Source organism: Mauremys reevesii, linkage group 7 (genome assembly GCF_016161935.1).
Source record: "Mauremys reevesii isolate NIE-2019 linkage group 7, ASM1616193v1, whole genome shotgun sequence".
NCBI classification, from domain to species: domain Eukaryota; kingdom Metazoa; phylum Chordata; order Testudines; family Geoemydidae; genus Mauremys; species Mauremys reevesii.
The window spans coordinates 7,604,828-7,617,970 of NC_052629.1; positions in this window are offsets into that span (position 1 = coordinate 7,604,828).

The window sequence follows — 13,143 nt, forward strand, 5'->3', positions numbered from 1 at the left end:
TGTATGCCCGTTAAACCCAGTTCACTTTAGAGTCTGGAGGATACATTTTCCCTTCTGTGTAGTATTTGCTTCAGGTTGTAGATCTACAACCTATCCTGAAGGATGATCCCTCACTTTCTCAGATCTTGGGAGACAGGCCTGTCCTTGCTTACAGACAGCCTCCCAACCTGAAGCAAATACTCACCAGCAACCGCACACGACACAACAAAAACACTAGCCCAGGAACCTATCCTTGCAACAAAGCCAATTGCCAACTCTGTCCACATATCTATTCAAGGGACACCATAATAGGACCTAATCACATCAGCCACACCATCAGGGGCTCGTTCACCTGCACATCTACCAATGTGATATATGCCATCGTGTGCCAGCAATGCCCCTCTGCCCGGTACATTGGCCAAACTGGACAGTCTCTACGCAAAAGAATAAATGGACACAAATCAGACGTCAAGAATTATAACATTCAAAAACCAGTCAGAGAACACTTCAACCACCCTGATCACTCGATTACAGACCTAAGAGTCTCAATACTCCAACAAAAAAACTTCAAAAACAGACTCCAGTGAGAAACTGCAGAATTGGAATTAATTTGCAAACTTGACACCTTTAAATTAGGCTTGAATAAAGACTGGGAGTGGATGGATCATTACACAACGTAAAACCTATTTCCCCATGGTAATTTTTCCCTACTGTTACTCACACCTTCTTGTCAACTGTTGGAAATGAGCCATCCTGATTATCACAACAAAGGTGGGTTTTTCCCCCCTCCTTCTGATAATAGCCCACCTTAACTGATTACCCTCATTATAGTTAGTATGGCAATACCCATTTTTTGGTGTCCTCTGCATATATATATATATATCTTCCTACTGTATTTTCCACTGCATGCATCCGATGAAGTGGGTTTTAGCCCACAAAAGCTTATGCTCAAAGAAATTTGTCTCTAAGGTTCCACAAGTACTCCTCGTTCTTTTTACCAAATAAGAAATTATCAAGTTAAGCTATTTTTCTAATAGATGTAATTGCTGTTGTATTTCTTAATATAGTTAGGATATATATTAAATGTTTTATGAATATAAAATTTTACCCTCCCAGGGCATGTCTGCAAATGGATGTGGTTTGGGATTTAATGCAACTTATCAATCATTTGTTCATGAGCAAATGGTTTTCATATTAAAAGGAAAGAAACATTCTAATGTATTCATGCTATTATTGTTCCTTGGAAAAGCTCCAGAACTGCAATAAACCAGTGATTGGAAATGCACAAAGTATTTTAATATCCTAATTATTGTGGTTTAACTTCCTCTAATAGTTTAAGCCGATACTGAATTTATTTAGAAGCCATTAAAGAAGTGTGTTTGTGGGGTCAGGGGGGAGAGTTGTTGGTTTGGGGTCCCCCCCCAAACAGATCATAAACACAGAGTGAACTTAATCTCTTAAGTATTCATGTTCCACATGCCAGTGAATGTTTTAGGAGGGAAATAAACAGAAAACAAATCATCACTCACAGTCAGTGCTCATTTTAATTTCAGCCCCATTTTCGGAAACTCATTAGGATGTCGATTCTTCTGTCTTTCACAGATGATGATCAGACACCCGCAAGCATCCTACACTTCTGGCATGAAAGCAGGTTTGTCAAAGTGTAAGGATCTATTCAAAATCCCCCCCATACACCCCCACGCTTATATCGCCTCCTCTTCCCTTGGTTCGACTGAGAGTGTTAGTGTTGTTTCTTTGTTCTTCTCGGTTATTATAACCGCACTTGTGCGTCTTTAGCATCTTTCATCAAGGGATCTGTAGATTCTTCCAGGCCTTTGTTTATTATTGGCATTACGCGTAGGTTCAGATCCTGACTGGTATTTAGGTACCTCACTCCCACTGAAATCAGTTGAAGTGAAGCGCCTAAATACCTTTCAGGATCTGGGCCTCTGAGACTCCAGATGAGACTGGGATCCATTGTGCCAAGTTGCATAGAAACACATAGGAAGACCTTGTCCCTGCCTTGAAGATCGTACCGTCCAAGGGCATAGTCGTGACCCTGCCTACAAGCCAATGCAGAGGACCACAGGTGTATAAACATCCCCTTCGTGGGCTACCTGTATTGCTAGTAGCAGTGCAGAGGAGTGAAGGGGAGACTACCCTCTGTGGTGGTGCTAGTCTCTCCAGCCGCACTATGCAGGTGGGCGAGGAGTGGGGTCGTTAGGGGCAGGAAGTGGGTGCAGCCAAGTCTTCTCCCAACAACATTCTGGCTAGCACCCTTGAGCTGGCATAAATGATTGGCCATGCATCAGGCTGATGCAGATTCTTTTTTCTGCTGGAGCAAGGGAGGGCGTCACAAGGGAATGTTTTAGGAAGGAAATAAAGGTGTCACAAATAGAGCTGGGCAACATTATTTTTTCACACACCCCTCCCCCCGCCAAAAAAAAATTTTTAAAAAAAAGTTTGGGATCAAATTCAGCAAATAGTTTCTACCCGGGGAGGAAAAAGAGAGACAGAAAAATGAGAAAAAGTCCAAACATTCCATTTTGACATTTTCCAAGTGAAACAATTCAGCATTTTATCTTGAAAGGTTTAGTCTAGAAATTTAGCTAGATTTATTAAATAAAGACAAACACCTGAAAACTAAACATAATAATGTTTTGGGTGGAATGAAATGTTTTGTTCAACCTTGAATGGAAGGGTTTTGCATTTTTTTGTTTGTTTTTTTGGAAAGGAAAAAACAAAACAAACTCATTTTGGTTCAACTCAAAGCGAATATATTATATCTATATTGTTCAATTTGGCCACTGAACCAAAAAAAAAATCCATTATTGGCTCTGATCTTGTCCTAATCTTCTCCCCATCTGCTCCTGTCATAACCCCGCTACCCAGCCCCTCACTTAGGGCTGTGACAATGTCACAGTTAAGCCCATAGTGGCTGACATAGATCGAGGACGGGAGAAAAGAACCCATTTAAGAGCTCGCTTTGAGGCACAGAGAGATTGAGCCTATCTACACCACCCCGCAGTTTGGACTAGGGGTGTGTGAATATTCGTGCATTTCAAAGTGCTGCACTGTAACTCCCCAGTGTGGACACTTGTGGTGAGAACTACAAAATTTCAAGTTCGTATTAATGTAGTCCTCTGAAACAGGACTATATCAATGCGATGCAGCAACCTTTTAGCTTGCACCTGTAGCAGCCACAGGGAGGAGTTACTGACCACACAGTACTTCAGTGCACACTGCTGTTCACACCCCTGTAATCCAAACTATGGGACAGTGTATACAAGCCCCAAGTGACTTGCCCAAGATCACACAGGAAGTTAGGGAGGTGGTGGAATCTCCATCCTTAGAGGTTTTTAAGGCCCTGCTTGACAAAGTCCTGGCTGGGATGATATAGTGGATGTTAGTCCTGCTTTGAGCGAGGGATTAGACTAGATGACCTTCTGAGATCTCTTCCAACCCTAATATTCTATGATTCTAAGCTTGTGTCAGATTTCATAATTAAAGCCAGATCGCCCAAGTCCCAGTCCAACCCCTGAACCACAAGACCAGCCTCTCACAAAAGGTCTATTATGAGGTCTGGTTTGTGTTGTGTTAGCCAAGCTATTAATTTATTTATTTGTACTGTGGTAGCAGCTGGGAGCCTGAGTCCTGGACCAGAACCTCACTGCGCTAGGCTCTGCACAAACGAGATTTAAAAGCCAATCCCTTCCTCAAAGAGCTTACAGTCTAATTTAGTTTTCTTACCCCTTGTAGTTGTAGAGAACATTCCCTCATGGAGCCTGATTCACCACACTCTTACTCCAGTTTTACACTGGTTCAACTCCAGCAAAATCATTGGACTGAAACTGGCATAAAACTGCACTAACAGAAAATCGAATAGCATCCCACATGAGTAGAGTATCAGGAATTAATGGAGAATTTCTGTCCTAGAGTCATTTCCCAAATACTACGGCTTGAAAAACATCTGCCTTTCGGACATGAGCACCCACAAACACTGTGTTACATTATCATTTTCTGATTAGGTTTCCAAGCAGCTTGGCAGAACCCTGCTCATAAAATTAATTTTGAAGTGCTAATTTGGCACCATTTTGTATGCATAACGTTAATTCATTACATTAATTTTGACATGTCCATTATTTTTTAAGATTTCCTACTAGCATTGTAAAGTGACTTTGAGAAATAGACTGGACAGATAAATATAATTAGAATCCCGAGGTTTTGCTTAGTTGTGACTGAAGGAGGCAAGCATTTCGAGTCATGCTGGGGGTGAAGCACTTTCTTAAAGCCATTGAACCAGGCAGACCATGTTTCAACGTTCTGGCATCTGATTTTTTATTGTCTCCTTGTGTAACCATTTACACCACACTAAAATGAGTGCAAGTATGTAAGATGCTACTGGCACTGGGAAATACTTTTTGTGTCAATGGTTGTGACACTGTGAGGGAATGGAGTCTAGTGGTTGCAGTTAGAGCCAGCTGACCAATGAAACTTTCCTCTCATGGACAATTCTGATTTTTGGAAAATAATGAATCCCGAATCAGGATGCAATGTCAAAAACTATTTTTTTTTCTGGAAGAAAATTCCAATATGGGAGAACTGGAACAGAATTTTTCACCTTACTCCCAGCTGTTCAACTCTTCAGGGAGATGCTTTCCTGGGTGCTGGACTCCACAGGAAGTGGGCAGCCCCTGGAAACCTCTACCCAGTAAGGCAGGGTGCCCAGGCTGGCAGGAAACCACCAGGCAGAGAGGCTGGCCAGTTTTGATGGAATGGATTTGTTACTGCAGAACATTTCAATTCCATGTAATCACTATTTTCTGAAACTTTATTTACCTGAAAACGTTCAACTGGTCTAATTACAACACAAGCTTGAGAATCAGGATTCCTTATCTATCTACTCTCAGCTAAAGAGATATAACATTATCTATAATTATTGACACAGTCTCTGATCTAAAGTGTTCCATCTGTCTAATCATCTTCTCTGTTCTTGACAGAGACAAGGTGGGTGAGATGATATATTTTATTGGACCTATAGGGCTACAAGAACACTGGAAACATTCTCTGATCTAAAGTCATCTAACATTATCTAGCTGTCTCTGGTCTTTATAAAGCTCCAAACAACTTGGTAACCAAGCAGGAAATTTCCAGTTGGGCCAATGATCAGAGAAGTCAGTTCATGTCCTATGCGTCTGTTTACTCAGCTGGAGCGTTTCCTTCCAATTACCAGCTCTCACAGCCCTAAACAATGCCATTTCAGCAAACCACTGGCACAAGTGATGGCATCTCTCTCTCACCTGTCTCCTTTGGCTCTTTTGCATACTCAGCTGGATTTCAAGACCCACCTAAATCATCCATGGAGGGAGCATAACAAACACTAAGTGTGGTGCTTGAGATCATGGCGAGTTACTGATAAGATTGTTACAGGAACCGGGCCCCATTGACGTTAAAGGGAGTTTTGCCATTGACTTCAATAGAGCAACAATTTCCCCTTTCTTTCCCAGTCTTGTAAAAGAATCCAAGAACTCACCCTCACTGAACTAAATGTCACTCTCTATCTTGTCCTTTTTGCACTAATGATGAAACCAATCTGCCTCACAAACTAAACAGAGTTTAATTTTCCTGCCCCTGGTAACAAAGAAATAATGTTACAAACTGCATAAAGCAAACGAATGGTGCATGAACTGCTGCCCTCTTTTGGTTCTATTCATCAGCTATTTTAGGATATATTCATATAAATTAGGAATATTCATGAGTTTTCTAGTGGTCTTTTCCCATTCAGCTCACATCTAAACTTACAAACTCTAAGCAAAAGGCTATTTTAGATTCATTTTTGCTGGCACTGCTGAAGTTGTCAGTTAGTCCCATAAATGTATTATTTAAAGGACTGTTTCTCTTAGACTAGATTTGTTTGTTTGATTTTTTTTCTCTTTACCATTTTTTAAACTCTTATGCACACTCAAACAGTATGTTCCATTGTAATTTTGCAAAGAGTGTGAACTTTATCATCTTGACATTTCGATAGCAAAGCAAAAATAAATCAAGGCGGGAAACATATTCTGCATAAATGAAATAGAAAATAATTATGCCAGAATCTCTAGTGTTCCAAAGAATAACCAGTAACTAACCCTACTAGTCTTTAATTGGACACGAGGCCTGATTTACAGCTTATTGAAATTAATGGAAAGACTCACATTGACTTCAATAGGCTTCAGATCAGAGCCATAGGGCCAGATCCTCAGTTGGAATAAATTTGCAGATCTCCAATGAAGTTTGCAGTCACATATATCAATGGAGTTATGCTGATTTGCATCAGCGGAGATCTGGCCCGTAGTGCATAGAACCCTTAACGTATGTATGCACAGCTCCTGCTATGTCATTGAGAACTGTGCACATCAATTGGAGGGTGGCCATGGCTCTCAGAGCACATTCTCTGGTCACCTTTGACTGACGTTTTTTAGAGAGACTCTCTGGCAAAGGTCTGTCAGTGCAGCTCCCTCATGACATTCCCGAAGAACAGTCCATCCAATGTGCTAATTGCATAAGATTAGCTCTAAAGACACAGGATAAAACAGTGAGCAGAGAAAAGGGATTAATCCTAATTTTCAAATTAAGGAGGCAGCAGCGACACGGACTGTTTTTGCAAGATGCATTATTTTTCTGACCCCTCTTACTTTGTTTTCGTTTTGGAGCCTGAGTCTTATCAGGGTCTGAAAGTTCTGGTCTGAATGTTCATCAAACACGGTGATTCATGATGATAAGAAAAAGAAATGGAAGGAAAGAAAAGGAAGGAGGGCGGGTGGTTAGGCCACTGGCTTGGGAAAACCAGGGTTCAATTCTGTCCTCTGCCATAGATATCTTTATAAACGACAGTGTGGGCTAGTTTTCCAGCCTAGGAATGGGTGTCAAGGTGACTGGATTCCATCTTTTGGGAAATGCTCATATAAAATGCTTTTGTAAAGATCAAGTTGACTTGAGAGAGAGAGAGAGAGAGAGAGAGAGTGTGTGTGTGTGTGTGTGGTGGAGGTTGAGGGGGGGAGCTGAGAGATTGTGTCCTCATGATATTTGGTTGTAGGCCTGAATGTCTCAGAATTCAAGAGAGGGTTCAGTCTGCCTGGAGTCTTACAGCCAAATTCCACCTTGAGGAGCACCTGGCTGGTTATTTATATTAATGAGAGCGTGGCATGTGCATCCGGCTGGAGTTTCAGCTTTTGTAAGCTGATTGTCTTGGCCCCCGTGTGTCTTAAGCAGGGTGCAGGTCTCCCGCCCTATGTTGAGCCCGACTTGACAGCTCTTACATCCAGGAGTGCGAGAGGAGAGTCAGTGGGGCTGGGCAGAGTTGTGTGGTCTGGATGCATTTAATTGAGATGTGCAGCTGCTACAGTGCTACAAACCTCACTCCGCAGTGTAGGGGAGTGCTCAGCAGCAAGCCTTAGGCATTCTGAAAAGCACAGTGCAAAACCTAGCACAGTTTGCCTGGAGAGCTTTGGCCCTGGCCTGAGAATTGTTTCTGCAGCTTACTAAATGTGCATCTTTTTGGCAGTCTCGCTGTTTGTTTGCAGTATGTTGGCTTGGTGCAGGTGATCATATCTCCCTCTGGTGTCTGCTCCCAGAGAGCCTGCTGACAGCTAATGGAATTACTCTTATCTCAGGGGGTAAAGACCTGGTATAAAATCCTAGCCCAGGGGTAGGCAACCTATGGCACATGTGCCGAAGGCGGCACGCGAGCTGATTTTCAGTGGCACTCACACTGCCCGGGTCCTGGCCACCGGTCTGGTGGGCTCTGCATTTTAATTTAATTTTAAATGAAGCTTCTTAAACATTTTAAAAGCCTTATTTACTTTACATACAACAATAGGTTCGTTATATATTATAGACTTACAGAAAGAGACCTTGTTAAAATGTATGACTGGCCCGCGAAACCTTAAATTAGAGTGAATAAATGAAGACTCGGCACAGCACTTCTGAAAGGTTGCCGACCCCTGTCCTAACCCATCTGAAGTCAGTGAGAAAACTCCCATTGACTTTGGCAGGGTCTGGATTTCACCATTGTATTTTTGGTGTTCGGTCGCTGCTGATGACACGGTCCATGGATTTGTTCCACATAACTGTCGTCTAAAACGCAACATGGCTTTCTTTATACATACCTCACTGGGAATGCAGAGATACTGCAGAAGCATCTCACTTCAAACACGGAAGCCATAAGGATTGGCTGTTTGTGCAGAGCAAGTCCCGCCTAAGCATGCATAGGGCATGGAGGGTAAACTAATAAAGGACCCTCTGAGTTAGACTGATGGCCACTTTAGCAGCCCTACTATAATTTAGCAGAACCTCATGGTTTGCCGAGCAAGAAGGATTATCCATCTTGCTGAAGCAGGAGCAAGCAGGGACCATCCTGAATATGATTGGCAGCTTCTATACCCAAGCCTTCTCTGTATCCCTGCAGGGCTGAATCCTTCCAGGGAGATTTCTTTATATAATTTCTAACCTTTCATGTTGACTTGCTGCAGATCACTCAATATATTATAACATATGAAAATCTCCCTTCTTCTTTCCCATGGGGCAATGCATGATTCAACACGCCTGGGCCAGTGACTCATTTACTTCCCATTTAGTTGTCGTGACTGAGTAGCCTAATTAGATGCAAACTTTGAAAAACTAGGCGTTAGATTAGAAAAGTTCTTGCATAAAGGAGCAGTATCTTCCCCTGTACTAAGTTTTGCTTCACTGGTTTTTACTCTTGAGCTGCTGATATGACAACTTACTGCAGCATGATTTTCTTACTCAGTGAAGTGATTAAAGCAATATCACTCTGGAGACTTACTGTTTGTCTGCACACATCACCATGACCGTCATGACTGCCCCCAAAGCAAGTACAGAACTCTGGTGCATAGCAAAATCAACAGGGAGAGATTTATTCCTCTTTGGATGCAGGAGACTTGTCTTCTCTCTCAGGCACACTGAGTTTTCTTTCTGCAAGATGCTGACTTGTGCCATAGGCAAAGGATAAAGGAAGTGAATTATGGTCTAGAAGCTTACCATTCACTCACCACCCAAAATAATGAAGCGCAAGCAATGCAGGATTCTATTTGAAGGGTGTAGGTATGGTCTAAGGAACTGGTTCTCAGATGTAATATTCAGTTATCCCAGAGGAAGGAAGAAAGAGAAATGTGCAAACTGTGTTAATTTTAGGAAAAGCCTCAAAAACAACAAACTGCATTTCATGAATCATTGATGACCCATCCACTGATGGTCCATGGGAGAGTTGCAGATGACCAAAACACTGTTCAAGGCACGTCTATGGTTTCCCAAAGGCTTTCATGATCAGTCAACCTAAGATAAAGCTGCTGTCCTCTCTGCACCCTGCCTGGCTGCTCCCTGTCGGGTGTCTCCCGATCATAAGTTCAACTCTGATCAGGTGACACCAACATTCGACAATGGTAGCAAACACACAGGAGGACAGAACAAGAATTGTCAAGAGAAGTGAAAGCTGTGGTGGCTGCAGGCATCCAGGAGACCGTATGACCTAGCTCTATAGCCAGATTCTCAGCTAATGTAAATTGATATAGCCCTTTTGAAGTCAGTGTAGTTCTGCCAATTTACACCAGCTGAAGATTTGGCTTGTAGAATTCTATAGACACCAAATAAGGGAGATGGAACTAAGTAGCCACATACATCACAATAAAATGAGTTTATGGTCATCTTGCCTCCCTTAATAGTGCCCTGATTGTTCCTTTTTCATACACTGCCATATATTACAGTCATAGCAAGAGAGCAGATGGGGAAGATGGAAGAGGTCCACAACCACATTGCTGTCTTTGAACGTATGGAGCCCCACTCCACATGGCAGGCATGTGAAACAGCCAGCTCTGCTTCCCACAAGCACTGATTGATTAGGGGGCAGAGAGGAGGAGCTGGCTTCTCCATCCCTACAGCCTTGGCAGGCCAGGAATATGGCAGGAAATCCCACACCTCTCCCCCAGCTGCCCACCCATCTCCCACTGGAGGATGTAGTGCAGCACCGGAGGCAGAGCTCAGCCTGGTTTCACTTGATATTTGGACCTAGTAGAAAGCAAGTGGGTTCTCCACACTGAGGCATGTGGGTAGGAATTTGAGGATAGCTCCATATACATTGTCCACAACATGAGAAAATTTGGAGAGCCGCTGGTCTGGGGGTCTAATCGAGAGCCTTGGATTCTAATTCCATCTCTGACACTTATTTCCACTGTGACATTGGGCACTTTCCCTCTCAGTGCCTCACAGTTTCGCCATCTTTACACCTTTTGGAGGAGGAAGATGCTATGTACACTCAGTACTTGGTAACCATGTGGCAAATAGAGGGGAGCCTACATCCGTACCTTGGTTCAAACACCCCCAAGGCTGGGGTAGTTTAGCTCTAGATCTATATCTCAACTTTCGTGGTCTGGGGTCTCTACAATGGGCTGACCCTGAACTTCAGATCTGAACGCTCCAAAACAGTGTGAGAGATTTGCTCCAGGAGCTGAGCTCTTGTGGTGAACTGCTCTCTGGGGCTGATCAGGACTGGGATCACTTATGATAGCAGTATAACTTCATTGGCGTGGGTTGAGGGACTTACTGGCCGCCGCTTCCAGCAGCCCCCAGTGGCCTGCAGTGGCGAACCGTGGCCAGTGGGAGCCGCGATCAGCCAGACCTGCAGACGGGGCAGGTAAACAAACCGGCCCGGCCCGCCAGGGGCTTTCCCTACACAAGCGGTGACCCCAGTTTGAGAAACACTGGACTAGATGATCATAACGGGCCCTTCTGCCTTGAAAAGCTATGAATCTATAATAGGCTATAGAAAATTCCCGCTCTAGGTCATCATTTTGAAGATGGATTCTAGCTGCTAGTGCACCATATGAACTGCTTGGCTGATCTTTGCAAAATAAGTGGTCTCAAAATAGTTTCAGCCAGTTTCCTGTTGACCTCTGTGTGGATTCCCAGATCACCATTGGCTTCCATGAATGATGTCACTGCAGGAAGTGAGCGACTGAATGAACCATGGACTCTGACCTTCCAAGGCAGGGTCCAGGTATATTGCTTTGATGATGTGGAATAAAGTGGCACTGCTTGGGTTTCTATCGTGCAGATAAATGGAGGATGCCATGTTCCAAGACTTTCAAGCCAGCAACTTTCCCTTAAAGGAATGTTACTTTGCCAGCCGGGAGGGTCAGAAACATTTCCCCAGAGGATACTGTAATACCATTCAATTACGACTCCCTCGGGAGGAAGAATGCTTTCAAATCCTGAATAAGATATTTAATTTAAAATTAGTTGAGTGGTTATTTGGCTGAAAGGGATTTGACAAACAAGATCTACATCTGAGTCTTCAGGTGAAGGAAATATTCAGTCAAATTTAATTAGCAAGGGAATTTTACACTGGCTTCCATCCAGTGCTAACCTGCAGGTATCTCAAATGCTAATTAAAATGTCTGCACATTAATAATGATCCTCCTCATAAAGTTTGTAAAAATTCACATTTCTAAACAAAAGTGTTTCATGCTCAATATTCCCAGAGCTCTTTTTTAGAGACTCCCAGCAACACGGTGCGTGTACTCATGCACTTTAGTACTCGTGCTAGTCTTGACCAGTTTGTTTTAAAATCGAAATATGTTCATGCACTGTGGTTTTATAGTTAGTAAAATGGTGGACCAGAAGAGAACTGGCCTGGAAAAGATTTTTTTCCTGTAAAATCACCACGATCAGTCGGTCCATCAGCCCTCACAGAGAGAGAGCACCGATTGCAAAACGTCATTTCTGTCGTTCTAGCCACTCCTTCAGCCACCCGCTGGCCTGGTCAGTGGCACCAGACACCCGATTGGCAAAGTGCACTGCAGCTCAGAACCCCTTAGTGATCCGCCACCCTCACCCTCAGCCTCCCAAGTATCTGGGATTCTAGGTGCATGCCACCGCGCTCAACTTCTGTAAAATATTTGCGTGAAAAGGATTTTTTTTTTCATTTTCCGGGAAGATTTTCATGAAATAGTTCAGGATTTTATAAAAGCAAAAAACAAAAGAAATTCAATTGCCAAAAAGAAACAAAACAAATGGTTCATATATATATATATATATGAACCATTTGTTTTTCAACAAAAAAAGTTGTCTGGCATTAATCCGGAACAAATTCAATTATTCCATATGAGCATGAATGGCTATGTACAATGTAGGTGAAAGAGATTTCACAGCTGTGAGACATACTTCACAATAGCACCCTTCTTATGTCATCTGCAAAAGGGTATTGGAGATGGGAGAGGTAATATATTTTATTGGACAAAGTTCTGTTGGTGAAAGAGACAAGGTTTCAATCTTACACAGCTCTTCTTCAGGTCTACAAGGTATGGTATGTCACATCTCAAAGGCTAAACATGGTGTGGCCTGGTAAGTTTGTAGAGGGAAGACCTCCCAGGGTAGCCTGCACATGGGTCAGCTCTTTAACTGAGGCTCCACTGAGGTATTAGAGGGACTCTTGCTAAATGTTTTGGATAGTTTGGAGTTATTAAAGATTCCCATTGCACTTTTGTCATGAGTGGCATGTAAACTGCAGTGTCCTGCTCAAATTATATGCTGCCTGGGTGCCACTGAGTATTATTATTTAGTATTGTTCCATTTTTACTACATTGTCCATTGGCTACGGCATTCTTCTTTGTACATGGTAAAGACTCAGCTGGTGCATTGGTTTCACTATATTATTCCAGCCAAGACTCTGGACTAAGCACCTGGCCTGTGGAATTTGTAATCTATACTGCGTAGGACAAAAACATCCGGCCGGTGGAAATACCACCTGGCAAGTCAGAGGAAGGAGGGGTTGCTACATTTGTGGGGTTGCTGGTGGAAAGGTGGATTCCGGGAAAGTGCCTTTAACTGTAGCCTCTCCATGCAACTTCTCATTCAACATGATCCAAACAGCAGAGACCCAAAGTTTCAATTACTGAGTGCAGAGACCCAAAGCCTGGTTGTAGCTAATGGAATTGCTCAGGTCTGACAAGTGAGAACAGAATCTGGCACACGATCACTGTTATTGGGTAAACGGGCCTCATCTTTCAGTTCTGCTGCTGAGTTCAATAAGACAACATTTCCCTACAACTTCACTGGATTATTTCTGCAGTCCATTGGTGCCCATCTTCGCCCATCTTTTTAGATCCA